This window comes from Thamnophis sirtalis, unplaced genomic scaffold, assembly GCF_051295495.1.
Source record: "Thamnophis sirtalis isolate CommonGarterSnake01/CBP01778 unplaced genomic scaffold, rThaSir2_p1.2 scaffold_15, whole genome shotgun sequence".
In the NCBI taxonomy this organism is placed as follows: Eukaryota; Metazoa; Chordata; class Lepidosauria; order Squamata; family Natricidae; genus Thamnophis; species Thamnophis sirtalis.
Genome location: NW_028261395.1, coordinates 39,692,776 through 39,707,373, shown reverse-complemented (window position 1 = coordinate 39,707,373; position 14,598 = coordinate 39,692,776).

Genomic DNA, 14,598 nt, shown 5'->3' with positions numbered 1-14,598 from the left:
AGGGAACAGGAAGGAAGGGGGAGGAGAAAGGGGAAGGGAGGAGGAAGAGGGGGAGGGGAGGAAGAGGGGGAGGGGAGGAAGAGGGGGAAGGGAGGAAGAGGGGGAGGGGAGGAAGAGGGGAAGGGGAGGAGGAGGCTACCCGAAGCTCCCGGCAGATGTTTCCTTCGATGGTTTCCTCGGGAGCTTCTCCAAGTCCTCCTCCTGGTCCTCTCCTTTCCCTCGTGATGTCCCTCACAAAGGTCGTCGGGTGAGGGACTCTCTTGCTCTGGAAGAAGCAGAAGGGGAGAATTAATAGCCGGTCTTCAAATGTGGCCTCCCCAGTCTAATATTCAGCTATTCCCCCTCCCCCCACCTGCCTAAGGGCTCCTCACCTCCTCAGCCGGTCCCTGAAGGTCTTGGTTAGGAAGGTGTTCTCCCCGCTCAACCTCCGGTTTTCCTGCCGAAGTGTCTCCACTTCGGCCTTGAGGGCCACGCGTTCCTCCACCATGGTCTCAAACATGGTGGCATTCCTGTAAATTATGAAGAGAAAGAAGAGAAATTATGGACGGACGGACGGATGGACGGACGGACGGACGGACGGATTCTTCTATAAATTTCTTACCTGTCCAGTTGTTCCTGCAGCTTTTTGTTTTGAATGAGGAGCTCCCTTTTCTCCCCAGCTTGCTCCAGAACTCTGCAGAGGAGGCTCCGGTATTCCTCCTTCTCAAATTTGAGGGTTTCCTCCAATTCCATGATTCTGTAAAAGAGGAAGACAGGAGCGAAATTAGCCCCCTCTGGTTTTCCCTCAAACCATCCAACCTATTTAGAATAAAAACTGCCTAAAACTCCCTTCCCCTTCCTTGCTAAGTGGTTTAGCTTTACCCTTTAGCCCAAGTCAGGGCTGCTACCAGAGAATGTCTCACCTCCTCTCCTTCTCCTCAAGCTCTCTGCAGAGTTCTGGGGTCTTATTAGCAAGCTGGGGATCCATTTTCTGGAGCTCCTCATTCTTCCTCCTCCTTCTGCCGCTGCAAAGACAAAGACCAGAGAGAAATTAGCCCCTGTTTTTCTCACTTGAAGCATCAAACCTTTTCTTCAGTCCAGGGCCCATTAAGAGAGACTGGGCCATCCTATCTACAAGGCTGATCCTGGCTGGGGACAAGGGAGGGGGAGGAACCGGCTGCAACCCCCCAAAACACCCCCAGGCGTGGCGGGGGCCGAGGGAAATGGCAGTGGCCGGATTGCATGTGAGGGTTTGTGTACTGTGGCCCAAAGGATAAAAGAAAGACGATTCTGGATTGTATCAACAGATTTCATACTTGCTTCCTTGTACTTCTTGACAAATGAATGAATGAATGAATAAATAAAATCTAACCAAATGAAATGCAATGGTGAAAAAAATAAGGTTCTACCTTTAGGCAAGAAAAACAAAATGCACAGGTACAGTATAGGTGGTACCTGGCTCAATAGTAGTAACTGGGAGAGGCATCTTGGAGTCCTAGTAGACAACCGTTTAAATAGGAGCCAGCTGTGTGCAGCAGCTGCCAAATAAGCCAACCCAGTTCTAGGCTGCATCCAGAGAGGGATAGAATCAGATCAAGTGAAGTGTTGATTCCACTTTATAAGGCCTTGGGGAGGCCACACTTGGAATCCTGCATCCAGTTTTGGCTACTAAGATGTAAAAAAGGTGTTGAGACTCTAGAAAGAAGCAACGTAGAACGGAGGAGAAATTTCCTAACAGTTAGAATGTAGACTTACGTGATGTCCTCTCTCTTTAACGTCCTCGGTGGTTCCCAAGCAGGGGTTTCCAAGGTCTGGAAAAGTTTTTTAAAAAGCAGGTGTGAATAAACTGATATATCCTCTCACTCACCTTCCACTATCCCCACCCTCACACTGAGCTTTTGCATGTCCTATTATGATATGCTCAGTAATGGACACTCAAAAGCTTCCCCCGAAGATTTAAATTGCTTACCTGAGGGGGGCAGGGGGTGTTGGACCGCTGCGGGGGACACCCTGGCTCTATCGGGGGCAAGTGGCCCCCACGGGATGTTATTCGCTGAAAAACAAAGGAAGATGATGAGGTCATTTGGGCTGAGCCCAGAGAAATCCCTCCAGCCCAGTTAACCCCAATGAGCCATGTTTACCTTCATGGCTCATCTCCTACCTAGTCTTGTGGCTATAGGTTACCTACCTCAGGGTGTCCCCATGGCCCAAGGGAGGGCTGTATCTCTGGAACTACTGGAAAAAAAAACAGACTTCTTTAAATACACAAACTTATTGACCATCATCTTCCTGTCAAATATTAGGTGCCAGCTGATACTTCTGGCACCTAAACTCTTCACAATTGCTGCTAATGCTAAGAAGATAGTCAATAAATTGTTTCTAATTGTCTCCTACCTCTATTATTGGGCTTCAGCCGCCTTTTTATTCTCGCAATGTAATTACCTGCCATCTTTGCGAACTAATGGCAGGTAAATGAGCCAGGACAGCCCAGTCAAGGTTTATGACATGTGCTGTGATGTCATAATCTTTGATCCAGCTAGGTGGGGATGCCAGGGGTTCCCCCTCCAGCATCTGTGGACCTTTCCATGTGGAGGGTCACAAATGCTAAAAGAAAGACCCCGAGAGGTCTCAGGCAAAGTCCATGGAATAAAAAGGGGAAATGGGGGAAAGCCCCCCCCCCCAAGGCTCCCAGGAGAAGTGAGCCCCCAGAATGTTCCTCAAAGTGCTAAATGAGTTGGGGAGGGAGAAGGAGAGGGGGTTGTTGGAAGGAGGAGGGTGCGGGGAAGAAAAGGAGGGAAGGAGGGAGAGAAGGAGGGAAGGAGATGGGGGGAAACAAATGGAAGGAAGGGAATGCTTAACTGGCTTCCTATCCAAGAACTATGAAGGCTGCAGTGGTTTGTTGCAGACCCTAGAGAGGACCTTTCTCCAAGGCTGAAGGAATGAAGTGGGTCACTCAACTCCCTCTCAATCCACCATCTCTCCTCCCTCTTGTTTTCCACCCTGGATCCTCAAGCCCTCTCCTCTCATCAAACAGACCAGCTTCACTTAATTTCCTTTGGGATTTCTTTTGTGAAGTGGGAGATTGGGGGCAGACGGTGCAGCTGGGAAGGAGAGATGCTGTCCGGCCCATAATTTATGGAAAGATCAGAGTACAAACTCTTCTTGATCCAGAAGTTTCCCAGCCAACTTTCCCGGCCAGCCTCTCACAATCCAAGTCAATGGGAAAAGCTGGACTCACTTAATGACAGTTACTAAGCGATGCACTTAAACGTGAAAGCATTGTTGGAGACCCCACATGCCCGCTGTTGCTCTCCTCTGGGAGGGGGTTTCCAAGGATTTCCACCAGGAGCCCTGGATTCTGTTACGGCTTTTTCCTCAATGCCCTCCATCTGGCAAACTCAGGATTCGTTTTTCTCCCCATGTACATCTATGTATCCGAACTAGACTGAGTTGTTTCTCTGGGTCATATAATATAGGTGTCTGTGTGGGTATACACATAAGAGTTATTTATTTATTCATTGAGTTACCTTTGTGTAGTGTATATTGGAGGATGCAACACTTTGTGAGCTCTATGCAATCAAATTTCACTTGAATGTATGCTGATTAGTGACAATAAAGTTATCCTATCCTATCCTACATTCTATCCTATCCTATCCTATGCTATCCTAAATTCTATTCTATTGTATTCTAAATTCTATTCTATCCTATCCTATCCTAAATACTATTCTATTCTATTCTGTTCTGTCCTGTTCTGTCCTATCCTATCCTATCCTATTCTATCCTATCCTAATTTCTATTCTATTCTATCCTATCCTTTTCTCTCCTGTCCTCTCCTTTCCTAAACACTATTCTATTCTATACTCTCCTTTTCTATCCTATCCTATGCTATCCTAAATTCTATTCTGTTGTATTATAAATTCTATTCTATCCTATCCTATCCTACGCTATCCTATCCTATCCTAAATACTATTCTATTCTATTCTGTTCTGTCCTGTTCTGTCCTATCCTATCCTATCCTAATTTCTATTCTATTCTATCCTATCCTTTTCTCTCCTGTCCCCTCCTTTCCTAAACACGATTCTATTCTATACTCTCCTTTTCTATCCTATCCTATGCTATCCTAAATTCTATTCCCTTGTATTCTAAATTCTATTCTATTCTATCCTATCCTATCCTACGCTATCCTCTCCTCTCCTATCCTAAATACTATTCTATTCTATTCTATTCTGTTGTCCTGTCCTATCCTATCCTATCCTATCCTATCCTATCCTATCCTATCCTATCCTATCCTATCCTATCCTAATTTCTATTCTATTCTATCCTAAGCTATTCTAAATTCTATTATATTCCATTCCATTCAATTCTAAATTCTATTCTATTTCTATTCCATTCTCTCTTTGACAACCTCAAGATGGATGCCTGGAAACGTAGTCATGGCAACGGGGTTTATTTTTCATTAGCTGAGAGTTTTTGCTGCTCCTCCCAGCAGCTTCTTCGGTCTGATCCACTTGGACAGGGGGGTCCTAGGCAGGCAGAGAGTCGTTGGAATGTACCATCTCATGACAGTTTTAGGGGTTTTTGTGTGTTAACGGCCATGATCTTCCTGAGGGAGCAGCCCAGAAAATGTGTCTGAGGCCTCCTCCTCTAGAATAGGATAGGATAGAATAGAATGGAATAGAGAATAGAATAGAAGAGAATAGAGCTGGAAGGTACCTTGGAGGTCTTCTAGTCCAGCCCCCTGCTCAAGCAGGAGAACCTAAATCATCTCAGACAAGGACTGTCTGGTCTCTTCTTCAAAACCTCCAGCGAAGGAGCCCCCACAACTTCTGGAGTCGACTTCTGTTCCACTGGTGAATTCTCCTCACTGGTTGGAGGTTTCTCCTTAATTCCAGGGTGCTTCTCCCTTTCTTTAGTTTCCATCCGTTGTTCCTTGGTTTGCATCTGGTGCTTTGGAGAATAATTTGTCCCCTTCTTCTTTGTGGCAGCCTCTCAAATGCTGGAATGATGCTATCGTGTCACCCCTAATTCTTCTATTCTTTGGACTAGCCAGACCCAAAATCTGCAGCCGTTCTTCCTACGGTTTAGTCTCCAGGCCTTTGAGCATCTTAGTTGCTCTTCCCTGAACTTTTTCCAGGGTCTCAACATCTTATGGGGTCCCAATTGGTTGCAGGGTTCCAGTATTCTATTGAGGGAAGGAGCCTCCGCTTTGGCACAAATGGACCCTGTTGAATACTAGCGCGGGAAATACAAGCGCGCGAATAAAGGACTCCTTCCTGATTGGTTCCCGGGCGGAGCCGGTTCAATCTTCGCCCTGATTGGTCGAGCTACTCGACGCCCATTGGCTCCTCGTTCAAACCCTGGGGTATAAATGTTTGGCGCGAACCACGCCACGTTGAATCGCAGTTTACTATGAGCTGAATAAAGTCACTTCCTCATACCTCTTGTCGCGTCCTTCCCTTCGCTCCAAGATACAAAACTGGCGACGAAGGTGGGATTCCGATTCCCGCGACCACGGAGAAGAACAACCAGCTGCCACCGCGTCTGAACCAGCTCGAACGCTACCTTCAGACTGAGAACTCCGGCAGCGAACGCGAAATTTTCTCCGCCTTTCCTCTCTCTCCCTCCGGCTCCACACCACGATGGCATCGTCGCTTCCTCCTTTCGCGCCATTCGGCGGAGCCACCGGAGAATCATGGGACGGGTTCATGGAGCGTTTCGAGTGTTACCTGATCGCCTCGAAGAACCAGGCTCAGACCGACGAGGAGAAATGCAGTTTCTTCCTGTCCTGCTGTGAGCCTTCCATGTTCGCCTCTGCGAGAGCCCTGGCCGCCCCGAGGCCAGCCTACAAACTGGGGTGGGACGAGCTGATGTCCAGGCTGAGGAACCACTACGCTCCCTCACCCTCTCTATTTGCACGCCGTTTCGCTTTCCGCCGCCGAGTGCAAAAGCCCAACGAATCCATCAGCCAGTTCCTGGAGGCTTTGCGCACAGTGGCCGCCCAGTGTGATTTTGCAGACCTGGAGGAGAACCTCGCGGAACAGTTTGTGTGCGGGGTCCGCGACGTGCAATTGCGCAGCCGCATGCTCCGGAATCACAAAATCACCCTTTTGCAAGCCGTGGAGACAGCGCGAGCAGCCGAACTATCCGAACAATCCACGGCCGACATGGAACGCCTCCAGCTGAACCCCCCCGCGCAAGCCGCCGCGGGGCCGTCCACCCAGACGAACCTCGTCGACGACCTCTCCCCTGCCGAAGACGAGGAGGAGGAGGAGGAGGAAACCGTCGGGCAAATGAGGACGCAGCCGAAGCGGAGGCCACCTCATCAACCACCGACGCCCGCTCAGCCAGCCGCAAGCGCACCTTGCCGCGGATGCGGCGGCCGCCACAGCCGCGCAGCCTGCCCGTTCCGTTCTGCCGTCTGCCGCCGCTGCCGAGGAGAAGGGCACCTCGCCAGGGTCTGCCGGGCTCTCCTGCCAGCCCCATCGTTTATGCAGCCCAGCGACCAGCGCCAGGCATCGCAACCGCAACGCCGCCAACAGCCACGTTCCGCGAGGCGAGCTGAGGACTGCCATTCAACCTACCAGCCCTCCAGCGCCGACTGCGTGGTCTACCAGGCATCCCACGTTCCCGCTGGTAGCCGCAAGATAAGCACCGCCGTCCGGCTCGAAGGTCAGCTTTGTCAAATGGAGGTGGACTCCGGGTCTTCCCGTTCTCTCCTATCTTGGGCTTTGTTTTCCCGCCTTTGTCCCGGGGTTCCCCAGAGCAGATTGCGCCCCGTCGGGGTCTCCCTCCTAGACTACCAGGGAAATGGGATTCCCACAGCTGGGATATTCCACATCCGGGTGGAATACGGGAATTTTAAGGGGAAACTCCCAGTCCTAATCGTCAGGAACGACCTGCCCGCTCTCCTGGGGTTGGAATGGTTTCCTGCCTTGGGCCTCACCATAGAAGGGGTGCACAGGGTAGTTCCCCTCTCCGCAGATAGCGTCCTAGATGAGTTCGCGGATGTGTTCGATGGGAAATTGGGTTGTTACAAGGGCACCCCCATTTCCCTCTGCCTTGACCCCCAGGTCGCTCCCGTTAGGCTGAAGGCACGCAGGGTCCCCTTCGCATTGAGAGCAAAGGTAGACGCCGAACTGGATAAACTTATCGAGCAGGGGGTACTCGAGCCCGTAGATCACGCCCGTTGGGAAACCCCCATAGTCCTCCCGGTCAAACCCGACGGATCGGTGAGGATATGTGCCGACTACAAGTCGACCATCAATTTGGCCCTGCAGGCAAACCCGTATCCTGTTCCCGTAGTGCAGCACCTACTCCACTCTTTAGGACAGGGCCGCATTTTCGCCAAGCTAGACATGGCACAGGCCTACCAGCAGCTTCCCGTAGACGACGATGCGGCTACAGCCCAGACCATCGTCACCCACCGCGGGGCCTTCCGTTGCCGCCGCCTACAATTCGGCGTCTCGGTCGCCCCTGGGATTTTCCAGAGCCTCATGGAGCGGTTGCTCCATGGGCTCCCAGGCGTCGTTCCCTACTTCGACGACGTCCTGGTCGCAGCCCCCAGTCACTCGGAACTCCTGAAAACACTGCGGGAGGTCCTCACACGTTTTAGGGAGGCAGGACTGAAATTGAAGCGCAGCAAATGCGAAATCGCTGTTCCCAAGGTTGAATTCTTGGGGTTCCTCATTGATGCCCAAGGCATCCACCCCACTCCTTCCAAAGTTGCCGCCATCAAAAGCGCACCCGCACCCACCTCTAGGGCAGAATTACAGGCGTTCCTGGGGCTTTTAAACTTCTACGCCCCTTTTATCCCCCACAAGGCGTCACTAGCTGAGCCGCTACACCGACTACTTGACCGGTCAGCGGCCTGGAAATGGGGTAGCCGTGAAGCACACGCGTTCGCGGCTATAAAGGATATTTTAACTTCATCGGCAGTCCTAATCCAGTACAGCGATAGGATGCCTCTAATTCTGACGTGCGACGCCTCCCCCTATGGCGTAGGGGCGGTTCTGAGCCACGCCCTCCCGAACGGCTCAGAAGCCCCCATAGCTTTCTATTCCCGGACACTCTCCTCCACGGAGCGGAACTACAGCCAAATCGATAAAGAGGCCCTGGCTGCAGTGTCCGGCATTAAGCGGTTCCATGACTACCTCTACGGTAGGAAATTCACCCTGGTCACGGATCACAAGCCCCTCCTGGGGCTACTGGCGGGCGACAAGCCAACTCCCCCCATTTTGTCCCCCCGCATGACTCGGTGGACGGAGTTCCTAACGGCGTATTCGTATACGCTGTTATACCGTCCGGGCAAACAGCTAGGGCACGCAGACGCTCTAAGCCGTTGCCCTCTGCCAGAGACGGACACAGCCCACGTGCCCGCGCTCTCTGTTCTGTCCATCGCCGAATCCGACCTCCCCGTCTCGGCCGCGGACGTTGCAGCCTGCACAAAGGCTGACCCCGTCCTATCTCAGGTTGCTTCATGGGTTTTGAGGGGGTGGCCCACGGAAAAGGTAGCGGAAGAATTCCGTCCATTTAAAGTGCGACAAGCCGAACTCGCCCTTCACGGGGGGTGTCTTGTCTGGGGGGATAGGGTAGTGATCCCCACGGCCTTGCGGGCACGAATCCTGCCCGCACTCCACAAAAACCACCCAGGCATAGCGCGAATGAAAGCCTTAGCCCGTAGCTACGTGTGGTGGCCCTTGTTAGACTCGGAAATTGCAGACTACGTAGGCCGATGCAGGATCTGCCAAAACTCTAGGCCGAATCCCCCCACAGCCGCCCCTCGTGAGTGGGAGATCCCTAGAGGCCCATGGTCCCGTTTACACATCGACTTTGCCGGGCCCTTCCACGGCCGGAACTTCATGATAGTAGTCGATGCTTACTCCAAGTGGGTGGAGCTGGTAATCATGACCTCCACCACAGCGGAGAGTACAGTGAGGGCCCTCCGTAAGATGTTCGCTACCCATGGGTTACCGGATGTGATAGTTTCCGATAACGGGCCCCAGTTTACCTCCACCACGTTCCAAGAATTCCTGGCCGAGCAAGGAATCAGACACGCGGCCACAGCCCCCTATCACCCAGCTAGTAATGGCCGGGCGGAGCGCGCAGTTCGCTCAGCGAAAGAAGCCTTGGGCCGCATGGGCCAGGGCGACTGGCAAGAAAGAGTAGCGGCCTACCTCTTGAGCCAGCACTCCATACCCTGCCCAACTACAAATAAAAGTCCCGCGGAGCTCTTGATGGGTAGGAGATTGCGAACCCCCCTAGACAGGCTCCATCCACTTTACGCAGGAGATCCGCCAAGCAACCTGGGGGCCCTTCCTTCCCACGCGTTTAAGCTAGGGGATCCTGTATGGGCCCGCTCCTTTTCTGGGGATCCACGGTGGGCTCCCGCAACCATCACAGCTCTGACCGGCCCCTGTTCCTTCAGGGTCGGCCTGGCCGACGGAACACAATGGAGGCGCCACGTGGACCAATTAAGGCGTCGCCTTCCCGCGGAAACAGACGGCCCGAGCCCCTCAGACACCCGCTCCCAGCAGGAGCCACCCTCGTTGACCCTTTTCCCTACGGACCGTTTCCACCCGGGGAACGGGAGACAAGCCGATGCGAACTTTCCGGACAGGCGCGCCTCACCCGGCTACTCCCTTCCTCGAAGCCCTTATCGAGACTCTGAACCTACACCCCTACCGGACTGCACGGGGCCGCTACCGGACACTCCGGCTGCCACGGAAACACCACCCCTGACAGATGGACATCGGGCACGGGACCTGGGGCCAGCGCTCTCTCACGGGGCCGCGCCGCAGGTGCACCGCCCCACCACGGACACGCCTCCGCCGGCGGTTCCCCCCCCGTCGACGACCGCCGGGGAGCCACGAAGATCGGGACGAGAACGCCACCGTCCCGCCTACCTACAAGACTATGTTTGCCCTTCCTAAGGGAACTCTTTGACTGGGGGGGGAGGGGTGTTGAATACTAGCGCGGGAAATACAAGCGCGCGAATAAAGGACTCCTTCCTGATTGGTTCCCGGGCGGAGCCGGTTCAATCTTCGCCCTGATTGGTCGAGCTACTCGACGCCCATTGGCTCCTCGTTCAAACCCTGGGGTATAAATGTTTGGCGCGAACCACGCCACGTTGAATCGCAGTTTACTATGAGCTGAATAAAGTCACTTCCTCATACCTCTTGTCGCGTCCTTCCCTTCGCTCCAAGATACAAAAGACCCCTTCGCCCCTCTCTCCAGCCATCGATTCTCCTTGTCCAAAATGTGGGTCTCCAATCCCCTCCCAGCCCTCATCGCAGCCAACGCAGCGATCTCTTTCCTTTGGGGCTCCTTTCCCACTCGATCCAATGATGGCCAGTAAATATTGGATGCTCCTCAGGAGCCCCAGGAAGGGATCCCAGAGGAAAGGGGCAGGAAGCACCTCAGAGCATCTCCAGGGCAATTATGGAGGAAGAGAGCAGGAGAGATTCTGCTTCTCTCTTTCTGAGGCTGGTGGGAAACTGGGAATGTCTGAATGTCATCTTTGAATCCAAAGGTGGTTTTCTGATTTCACTGTCTCTGTGGCTCACTTTTCCCACTGCTCTTACAAGGTCAGGGATGGTCGGATAGGAGTCCTCATTATACCGTTAGATGAATTAAAAAAGGCTAAATTGTCTAATTTCCCTTTTCTAATTTTTCTAAATTGCTAATTTTAATGTTTTCTCAAATTCTGCTTTGTTATTAGGAATGAAACAGTGGGACGTCACCTGACCATGCCTGGCAACCTCCCCCACTGGCTTCCCCGTTGACTTTGCCTGTTGGAAGCCCCTGAGAAAATCGATTGCGCTTGGTCACCACGTAACCCTGGGATGCTGCAACTATTGTCAGTGTGAGCCAGTTGCCAAGTGCCTGGATTGCGATCACGTGAGTGCAGGGACACAAACGCCCTGCTTCTAAGTTGCCCTTTTCAGCTTTGTCCTAACTTTCCACCTTTGTTAAATGAATGGTCATAAGTCAAGGACAGCCTGTATTGCAGACATTCAGAGTATCACAGAATGTAAGCCGTGAAAGGCCCCTTCACGATCATCTAGTCCAACCTTCTTCCCCGTGCAGGAACGCAAGGCCACAAATGCACTATTCACATAGATGGATCGCTCATTCTTACATTTTAATGGGCTTTTCTTTATTTTTATCAGGATGAGAATAATTCCAAGCCAAATCTGATGTCCTTGCAAAGAACTGGACGTGACCTGGAAGGAGAGTCATATCCAGCTCCATTGGGACCTCAACGCCAGGAGGAACAGCAGCCACGCGGGCAAGAGGAGAAGACATTTCAGTGCTTGATGGGTGGGAAAAGGAGGAGGAGATCCCTCACTTCCCATCAAAGGATCCCCTCAGAGGGGAAATCATCTCAAGCCATGGAGTGTGGAGCTCTACTAGAGTCTTCAGTTGAATGGCTTGAAGAGATTCTTCCAGCCGTTTCTGCACATTTCAATGAGACGTTTCCATCCCTTTTTCTTGGAGAAGACTTCTGGATGCATCCAGCCAACCAGATGGAACCTCCAGGACCTTCCTTTTGAAGGATGCCCATGGATGCCAGAAGCCATCCTGCCAGGAAGTCTCTTGGTCGGCTCAGAAGAAGCCTCTCTCGGGCTTCACAGAGAAGCCATCCCTGGACATTTTGCCTGGATTCTGTGGGTTTCTTCGCTTTGAGGTTCTCCACAGAAGCTTCCAGCCATTCCTTCTCCAGTTTACATGGCAACATTGGAGATTTCATGTCTTCTCTTCAAGAGGTTGTCTCTTGTGTTCTGGTTTTGTAATGTTTTTCTTGTGATTCTTTTGGACTCTGTTCTTTTAGGTGGTATCAGCTGGTCTCTGTACATCAGTCACCCGCAGGTCAGTCTACTTGAAGCTCCTGGCAGATGTTTCAATCGATGTTCAGATTGTTCAGAAACATTTCCCTTCTTTAAGTCCTCCTCCTGGTCCTCTCCTTTACCAGGTGATGTCTCTCACCATGGTGGTCTGGTGAGGGATTCTCTTGCCCTGGAAGAATCAGAAGGGAAGATTTAATAGCAGGTCTTCAAATGTGGCCTCTCCAGTCTAATTGTCTGCGTTTCCTCCATCCTCCATTCTGCCTAAGGGCTTCTCACCTCCTCAGCACTTCCCTGAAGATCTTGATGATGTTAGCCTTCTCCTTGCTCAGCTTCCGGGTTTCCTGCTGAAGTTTCTCCACTTTGGCCTTGCATTCCTCCACCATGGTCTCGAACATCATCGAATTCCTGTAAATTATGAAGAGAAAGATAAGAATTAGTTATATCTGGATGATAGATAGATAGATAGATAGATAGATAGATAGATAGATAGATAGATAGATGGATGGATGGATGGATGGATGGATGGATGGATGGATGGATGGATGGATGGATGGATGGATTGATTGATTCTATAAATTTCTTACCTGTCCAGTTGTTCCTGCAGCTTTTTGTTTTGAATGAGGAGCTCCCTTTTCTCCCCAGCTTGCTCCAGAACTCTGCAGAGGAGGCTCCGATATTCCTCCTTCTCACATCTAAGTTGTTCCTCCAATTCCATGATTCTGTAAAAGAGGAAGACAAGAGCGAAATTAGTGCCCTCCGCTTTTCCTTCGAATCATCCAACTTATTTAAAATTAAAACTACCTAAAATTACCCAGCACTTCCTTTCCCTTCCTTGCTAAGTGATTTAGTTTTATCCTTTCCCAAGTCAGGGCTGCTGCCAGAGAATGTCTCACCTCCTCTCCTTCTTCTCAAGCTCCCTGTAGTAGAGTTCTGGGTTGTTACTCCCAAGCTGGGGATCCGTTTTCAGGAGCTCCTCATTCTTCCATGTTGTGCTGCTTTAAATACGAGGACAAGAGAGAAATTGGCCCGTTGATTTTTTTACCTAAATTTCGGATTGGTGGCTTCAATTTACTTAGCGCTTTCGGCAAAGTAGTTATATAGCTTAACTCCAACCTTGATTGTCTTTTTTGAGCTTTTCTGTCTGCATAGACTCGTCCGAAAATTTTCTTTTGTAAAATATCAAAACCCGAGTATAATTAGCATCCTTGGGTTTGTTGAACCGTTGTGGCTCCATGGAAAAGGGAATCAAATTAGAAAGCCTAGGGCTGCCCCTCTGGTTTTCAGCATGGGGGTTTGTAGACATGCAGCGTGGTAGACACATCGACTGCCTTTTGATTGGCAAGCCTCTTTCCGGCCTCCCCAGAATGCTTGCTTGGAAAGAAGAACTAAGAATGGGTTTGAGGGGCCGGATCCCTCTGCTCCTCACGCAGGCCCCTCCTGGAGGCTCTTTACAAGAAGCATTGCTCACAGAGCATAGATCCGCTCACAGAGCATAGATCCACCCAAAGTGGAACACGGTCCCTTTGTAAGATCTAATCAGCCACACATGAAACCCCTTTCTGTTGCTTAGATTTAGATGGGTTACCTGTGCGGGATGTTTGCAGGTGGATCGCTGAGGGAGACGCCCTTTCTGGATTGGGGGCAACTGTCCGCCATGGGAAGCATGGTGCTGAAAAGCAATTGAGATCCTAAGGAAATCCCTGTAAGAATGTACAGTTGCGTGCCATACTTCCCCTTCACGCTCCTCAACGCTTCCCCCTCTGGTGTTTCAAAAGGCTGGAAAAGTTTTAAAAAAGCAGATGTGGAATATACTTATATATCCTCTCATTCACCCTCCACTATCCCCACCCTCACGCTGGGCTTCTGCACTTCTTATTATGACATACTCAGTAATGGACACTCAAAACCTTCCCCAGAAGATTTAGATTGCTTACCTGGGGGGGCAGGGGGTGTTGGACCGCTGAGGAGGACACCCGGGCTCTATTGGGGGCAAGTGGCCAACATGTGATGTTATTGGCTGAAGAACCACGAAAGCTGATAAGGACATTTGGGCTGAGCCCAGGGAAATCCCTCCAGCCCAGTTAACCCCAAAGAGCCTGTTTACCTTCATGGCTCATCTCCTATCTAGTCTTGTGGCTATAGGTTACCTAACTCAGGGTGTCCCCATGGCCCAAGGGAGGGCTGCATCTCTGGAACCACTGGGAAAAAAACAGTCTTCTTTAAAAACACAGATTTATTGACCATCATCTTTCCTGTCAAATATTAGGTGCCAGCTGATACTTCTGGCACCTAAACTCTTCACAATTGCTGCTAATGCTAAGAAGATAGTAAATCTATTGTTTCTAATTGTCTCCTACCTCGATTGTTGGGCCTGAGCCGCCTTTTCACTTTTCGCAAGTAGTTACCTGCCAATTGCTGCTAACGCTAAAGAGATAATAATTGGATTGGATTTCATTGTCTCCTACCTCTGTTGTTGCGCTTCAGCTGCCTCTTCATACGCTGAATATAATTACCTGCCATTTTAAAAAACTAATGGAAGGTAAATGAGCCAGGAGAGCCCAGTCAAGGTTTATGACGTGCTGTGATATCATAACCTTTGATCCGGCTATGGGGGGGTGCCAGGGGTTCCCTCACCAGCATCTGTGGACCTTTCCATGTGGAGGGTCACAAATGCTAAAGGAGAGACCCCGAGAGGTCTCAGGCAAAGTCTGTGGAATAAAAAGGGGAAAGGGGGGAAAGCCCCCCCCCCAAGGCTCCCAGGACAACTGAGCCC